This window comes from Nannospalax galili, unplaced genomic scaffold (genome assembly GCF_000622305.1).
Source record: "Nannospalax galili isolate Female #2095 unplaced genomic scaffold, S.galili_v1.0 scaffold870, whole genome shotgun sequence".
Taxonomy (NCBI): Eukaryota; Metazoa; Chordata; class Mammalia; order Rodentia; family Spalacidae; genus Nannospalax; species Nannospalax galili.
In genome coordinates, this window is record NW_008329130.1 from 1,242,566 (window position 1) to 1,249,783 (window position 7,218).

A 7,218-nucleotide genomic window follows, 5' to 3' on the forward strand; every position below is an offset into this window, starting at 1 on the left:
TGTGAGGCCCTGAGTTGTATGCCCAGGCAGACGGAGTGAGAACAGTGCACCCAACGTTGGACCTTTTTTCTGTCTTACCTGTCTTCAGTCATTTTCCCAACTTCATTCTTTCAGACCTTCATTCACACCTTACTGACATGAGCAACGGACTCCTTTGTTACATCAAGTAATATGTAAATACTTGAGAGCACTGCCTCATTTAAAAACATATATTTTTTTTGTCTTTTTTTTTTTTTTTTTTTTTTTTTTTTTTTTTTTTCCCTGTAGCCCCAGCTGGCCTGGAACTCGCTATGTAGACCAGGCAGCCTCGAACTCACAGAGATCAATATTTTTTAATTTTGAAAAATGTTTTTAATTTTTTATTTTATGTGTATGAGTGTATTGCCTGCATGTGTATAAGTGCACCTGTGTCATGCAATGCCCACAGAGGTCAGAAGAGGGCATCCAATCCCCTGGAACTGGAGTTACAGATAGTTGTTAGCTGACATGTGGGTGCTGGGAACCGAACCTGGGTCCTCTGCAAGAGCAGCCAGTGCTCTTAACCACTGAGCCATCTCTCTAGCCCTGGCCTCATTTTTTTCTGCTATTCACAATGTAAACAGAACATACAGATGCACTTTCAAGTTTAGCTGCAGCGTTAGCATTATCTCGATCATTAAACACTCAACATGCTGAACCCTGATTGACTGCACTTACTCATTCCCATGCTGTCAGTGCTCCCACTGGGGCTAATTCAGGGAGGCCTGCGGAGATCACTGAAGACAGAATTGGGCAGAGATGCTGCATAGTCCACCCATCTGCCACACGGATGCAGTGAATATCAGTGGCAAAGATAAGTACAAAATGTGAGGGGATTGGAGAGATGGCTCAGTGGTCAAAAGCACTGGCTGCTCTTTCTTGCAGAGGACCCAGGTTCAGTTCCCAGCACCCACATAACTGTTCCCAGTACCATCCATAACTCCAGTTCCAGGGGATCCAATGCCCTCTTCTGACTTCCACAGGCATTGTACAACGTGGGTGCACTTACATACATGCAGGTAATACACTCATACACATAAAATAAACATATTTTTTACAATGCAGAATGTGAATGGTAGCAATATTAACTACAATGTGGTGAGTTTTGAGTATTGTAATGGTTTGAATGAGAATGTCCCCCATAGGCGCCAAGCATTTGGACATTTTGTCCCAGGTGGTAATGTTTGGGAGGTCTTAGAAGATGCGGCCATGCTGGAGGAAGCACATCATTGGAGACCGGTTTAGAGAGTTCCTAAGCCTTGCTGGATCTCAAGTTGCTCTCTTGCTTCCTGTGCCTGCTTGAAGATTTGAGAGTGTGCTTCTGCTCCTCCTCCAGCCACCTTTGCTGCCACCCTCCCCACCATGACAGACTGTAATTTCCTTAGAACCATAGCCAAATAAACTCTTCCTTTTATGAGTTCTGTTGGTCATGGTGCTTCTATCACAGCAACAGAAAAGTGGCTAATATTAAGTATTCTTTCTGTTTTTAATATAATTTAAGCCTAAGGTTTTAAAAAGTTTTATTATTTCTATTTTATGTGTATGTGTGTATTGCCTGAATGTAGGTAAGTGCACCCATGTCGTGAAATGCCCTCGGAGGACAGAAGAGGCAATCGGAGCCCCTGGAACTGGAGTTACAGATAGTTGTTAGCTGCCATGTGGGTGCTGGGATTCGAACCTATGTCTTCTGCAAGAACAGTCAGTGTTCTTAACCGCTGAGCCATCTCTCCAGCCCCATAATTTTTTTTAAGTAAAAATTAAGTTATAAAAACTTAGGCTTAGGGGCTGGAGAGATGGCTCAGCGGTTAAGAACACTGGTTGTTCTTGCAGAAAACCCAGGTTCAAATCCCAGCACCCACATGGCAGCTAACAGCTGTCCATAACTCCAGTCCCAGGAGATCCGACAGCCTCTTCTCTCCTCTGCGGGCATTGCACGACACAACACGAGTGCAGTTACCTACATGCAGGCAATACACGCATACACCTAAAATAAAAATAATAAAAATTTTCTAAAAAAATTTTTTAAGAGCCTGGCATGGTGGCGCATACCTGTAGTCCCAGCACTTGGGAGGCAGAGACAGGCAGATCTCTGTGAGTTCAAAGCCAGCCTGGTCTACATAGTGAGTTCCAGGACAGCTGGAGCTGCAGGGAGACCCTGCTTCAAAAAGACAAAAAAAAATTTATTTTAATGTTATGTGTATGTTTTGTCTGCATGTGTGTAAGTGCACCACATGTGTGCAATGCCAGTGAAGGACAGAATGGGCCCTCAGATCCTCTGGAACTGTAGTTAGGGATGGTTGTGACCCACCATGTGGGTGCTGGGAACCTAACCCAGGTCCTCTGCAAGACAAGTAGCACTCTTAACCACTGAGCCAGCTCTCCACTACCTACTATTATTATTTTTGAGATAGGGTCTCACTATATATATAGTCCTGGCTGGCCTGAAACTTGTTATGTAGACTAGGCTGACCTCGAACTTACAGAGACCTGCCTGCCCCTGCCTCCTGAGTGCTGAGATTAAACATATGTACCACCACCGCTTTTGTCCTCCACGGGCATTGCACGACACAGGTGCACTTACCTACATGCAGGCAATTCACGCATACACACAAAATAAAAATAATAAATAAAATATTTTAAAAATATTTAAAAGGGGCTGGAGAGATGGCTCAGGGATTAAGAACACTGGCTGTTCTTGCAGAAGACCCAGGTTCGAATCCCAGCACCCACATGGAGCTAACAACTGTCTGTAACTCCAGTTTCAGAGGATCCAACAGCCTCTTCTGTCCTCTGTAGGCATTGCACGACACAAGTGCACTTACCTACATGCAGGCAATACACACATAAAATTATATATATATATATTTTTAAATTGGGGGGGTCTTTCTGAGACAGGGTCTCCCTGTAGCCCCAGCTGACCTGGAACTCCCTATGTAGACCAGGCTGGCCTCGAACTCACAGAGATCTGCCTGCCTCCCAAGGGCTGGGACTAAAGGCGTGCACCACCACGCCCTCCTAACTCAAAATTGAAAATGCACACTACTATAATTCATTGTTAAAGAGTCCCCATTGCAGGGCTGGAGAGATAGCACAGCAGTTAAGAGTACAGGCTACTCTCGTAGAGGACCCAGATTCGATTCCCAGGACCCACATGGTGGCTAACAATCCTTCCTAACTCCAGTTTCAGGGGTCTGATGCCCTCCTCTGACCCCTGAGGGCATTGCATGACACAGGTGCACTTAGACACATGCAGTCAATACACTCATGCACATAAAAAAAAGACCTGCATGCCTGGTGTACTGTACATGTCTAGCCGGCATTTACTTTAGGCTCACAGCATCTCAGTGACAGGGTGACAGAACAGAGGCTCCTGAACAGTTGGCACTGAGGCATTCCCACCAGGAAGTCTCCACCGTAAAAAAAAAAATTGAGGGTCAGTGAAATGGTTTGGCAGGCAGGTGCTTGCCGTCAAGCCTGAGGATCTGAGTTCAATTCCCGGGACTCACATGATAGGAGAGACGCAAATCCTGCAAGTTGTCCTCTGACCTTCACACGAATGCTATGGGACACACATACAAACACACACAAATAAATACATAAATGCAGTTTAAAATTATAAAAATGATCTGGAGAGATGCTTAGCAGTTAAGAGCACAAGCTGCTCTTGCGTAGGATCCAAGTTCAGTTTCCAGCACCCACACAGTGGCTGTCTATAACTCCAGTTCCAGGGCATCTGACACCCTCTTCTGGCCTCTGAGGGCACTGCATGACATGGGTGCACTTACATACATGTATACACATAAAAATAATAAGGGGCTAGAGAGATGGCTCAGTGGTTAAGAGCACCGACTGCTCTTGCAGAAGACCCAGGTTCAATTCCCAGAACCCACATGGCAGCTACGAACTGTCCTTAACGCCAGTTCTAGGGGAATCTGAAGCCCTCTTCTGACCTCCGCAGCATTGCACAACATGGGTGCACTCACATACAAGCAGGCAATACACTCATACACATAAAATAATAAAAATAATAAAATAAAAAATTTAAAAAAACATTTCTTTAAAAAATATATTTGTATCATTCTTGATAAAATGACTTCTATAATATTTGTGTCCAAAAATATACTAAAATATTGGGGCTTGAGAGATGGTTCAGTGGTTAAGAGTATTGCTGCTCTTGCAGAGGAACCCAAGTTCAATTCCCAGCAACCATGTCAGACGGCTCACAACCACCTGTAGCTCCATTTCCCAGGGATCTTAGCCTTCTTAAAAAAAGATTGGGTGTAGTGGTGGCTACAGTTAATTATCCATTTGGCAGAATCTAGAATCACCTGAGAGATGGGCCTCTGGGCTGGCCTGTGGGAAGTAGTTTGCTTACCGGATGTAGGAAGACCCATCTTAATTGTGGGTGGGACCATTCCTTGGACAGGAGATCCTGGCTGGATAAGATGAGGAAAGGAGCTAAGCCGCATTCACCTCCGTCTCCTGACCCGTGGATGTGCGGGATGTGACCAGCTGCCTTGGGCTCTGCTGCCTTGACTCTCCCACCATGACGGACTACCTGTACCTCGAACTGTGAGCTAAACCAACCTTTCCTCCCTTAAGTTGCTTTTGTCAGAACAGGAAAAGAAACTGAAACAGCGATAGAGAAAATATCCAGTACTGACCTCTAGTCTACATGCATATGTGGATGAGTATACTGAACACAGGCGTGGGCACGGACAGCTTTTTCTTTCAAAGCCTATGTCTCAATTCACTTTCTATTGCTGTGATAAAGCACTGACCAAAACCAACTTGGGGAGGAAAGGGTTTATTTCACCTTCCGTTTATAGTTCATTATGGAGGGAAACCAGGGCAGGCGCTCAGGGCAGTATCCAAAGGCACAGAGTGTAGAGGAACGTTGCGTACTGACTTGCTCCCCTAGCTTGTGCTCAGCCTCCTTTCTCACACAGCACAGGACCACCTGTCCAGGGGTGGTATTACCTACAAGGGGGTGGGCCCACTCGCATCACTCAACAATCAAGAAAATGCCCCACAGACATGGCCACAGGCCAATCTGATGGAGGTCAGTTGATGTTTCCTCTACCCAGGTGTGTCAAGTTGACAACTGAAGCTGTCCAGCACAGCCTCCGAAGGCCTGAATCAACCCAGTGTCCCAATTTTCATGGTGTGGTGGTAAACACTGTGATTGTAAGTTCAAGGTCAGCTTGGGTTACAAGAAAAACCGTCTCAGAAAGAAAAAGGGCTGGAGAGAAGGCTTAGCAGTTAAGAGCACTGGGTGCTCTTGAACAGCATCCAGGTTCGGTTCACAACCATCTGTAACTTCAGTTCCAGGGGATCTGATGCCCTCTTCTGGCTTCCATGAGTGCCAGGCACATACATGGTGTACTTACATACATGCAAGCAAATACTCATACACATAAAGATAAATCTTTTTTTTTGTCTTTTTGAGACAGGTTCTCCCTGTAGCCCCAGCTGTCCTGGAACTCACTATGTAGACCAGGCTGGCCTTGAACTCACAGAGATCCACCTGCCTCTGCCTCCCAAGTGCTGGGATTAAAGGCTTGTGCCACCACGCCCGGCAAAGATAAATCTTTTTTTAAAAATTACTTCCCAGTCGATTCTCAAGCTTTGCTCCTTGTTGTGCTGAAGTGGTGGCTTCCTGTAGTTAAGGAACGGCATTGTGGTGGCCTGTGGAATGCACAGGCATTTGAGAGTCTAAGACTGGGCCTGAGGTGGTACATAGCAGGATTTGGATCTACTGTGCTGAAACTGTTTCCAGCCTAGACTGGCCACTAGATGTCAGCACTGTTTCACACCATGAAGTCCTGGCACCTGGCTAACCACTTGGAATGCTACCGTCGCACTTGAGTGCTGGCTTCTCTGGGTCCCGCCCTCACAGACACTATGAGCCCCACATCACACAAGGAAACTGCTACAAAAGTGAAAGCTCTGCGTGGGATCAAAGTGCTTGGACATGGTAGGGGCCAGATTTGATGCTGAGCAGACTAGCCTTACACATTCTGCCCACCTCCCACCACCCCCACCGTAAGACAAGGACATTTTAAGACTTCCTGAGCTTGGAGCTGGAGAGATGGCTCATTGGTTGAGAGCACCGACTGCTCTTTCGAAGGACCCAGGTTCGATTCCCAGCACCCACATGGTGGCTAACAATCATCTGTAACTCCAGTTCCAGGGGATCTGACACCCTCTTCTGACCTCCTTGGGCATTGCACGACATGGATGCACCACCTACCTGCAGGCATTACACTCATAAACATAAAATAAAAATAATAAACAAAAAAAGACATCCTGAGTCCTTTTCAGTTGCATTAAACAAGACATCAGGGATCTGGAGAGATGGCTCAGCGGTTAAGAGCACTGACTGCTCTTGCAGAGGACCCGGGTTCAATTCCCAGCACCCACATGGCAGCTATGAACTGTCCTTAACTCCAGATCCAGAAGATACGACGGCCTCTTCTGTCCTCCGGAGGCACTGCAGGACATGAGTGCACTTACCTACATTGCAGGCAATACACTCATACACATAAAATAAAAATAATTTAAAATAAATAAATAAATAAGATATGGAGCCCTTAGCTTGCCACATGTTCTGCTCTACACTCTGATATGAGTAACTTTTGCGCTGTACCCAGCCCTCAGGAAACCCCAAGCCAGGTAGGTAGAGTTCCCATCTCTGCCATGTAGCAAAATCTCCATTCCAGGTGAGGCACGAGTGGCAGAGGGTATTTTCTAAAGATGTCAGGGTGTGACTCCCTCATATGCACCTCTAAGTCTGGTAACTCCCCCTCCCTTTTGAGACAGTGTCCTCTCATGTAGCTCAGGTGGCCTCAAACTGGTTAAATATCCCAGGATGACCTTGAATTTCTGATCCTCCTTCCTCTGTCCCACAGGTATGAGATTACAGACAAGCAGTACCACGCCTGGGTTTGGGCACTGCAGGGGATGGAACCCAGGGCTTTCTGCAAGGCAAGCACTCTACTAACTGAGCCACATTCCCAGTCCCATTATTACCTCCTTTAAAAAAAATTGGGGGGCTGGGGAGATGGCTCAGCAGTTAAGAGCACTGGTTGTTCTTGCAGAAGATCTGGGTTCGAATCTCAGCACCCACATGGCAGCTAACAATTGTCTGTAACTCCAGTTCCAGGGGATCCAACAGCCTCTTCTGTCCTCCTCAGGCAT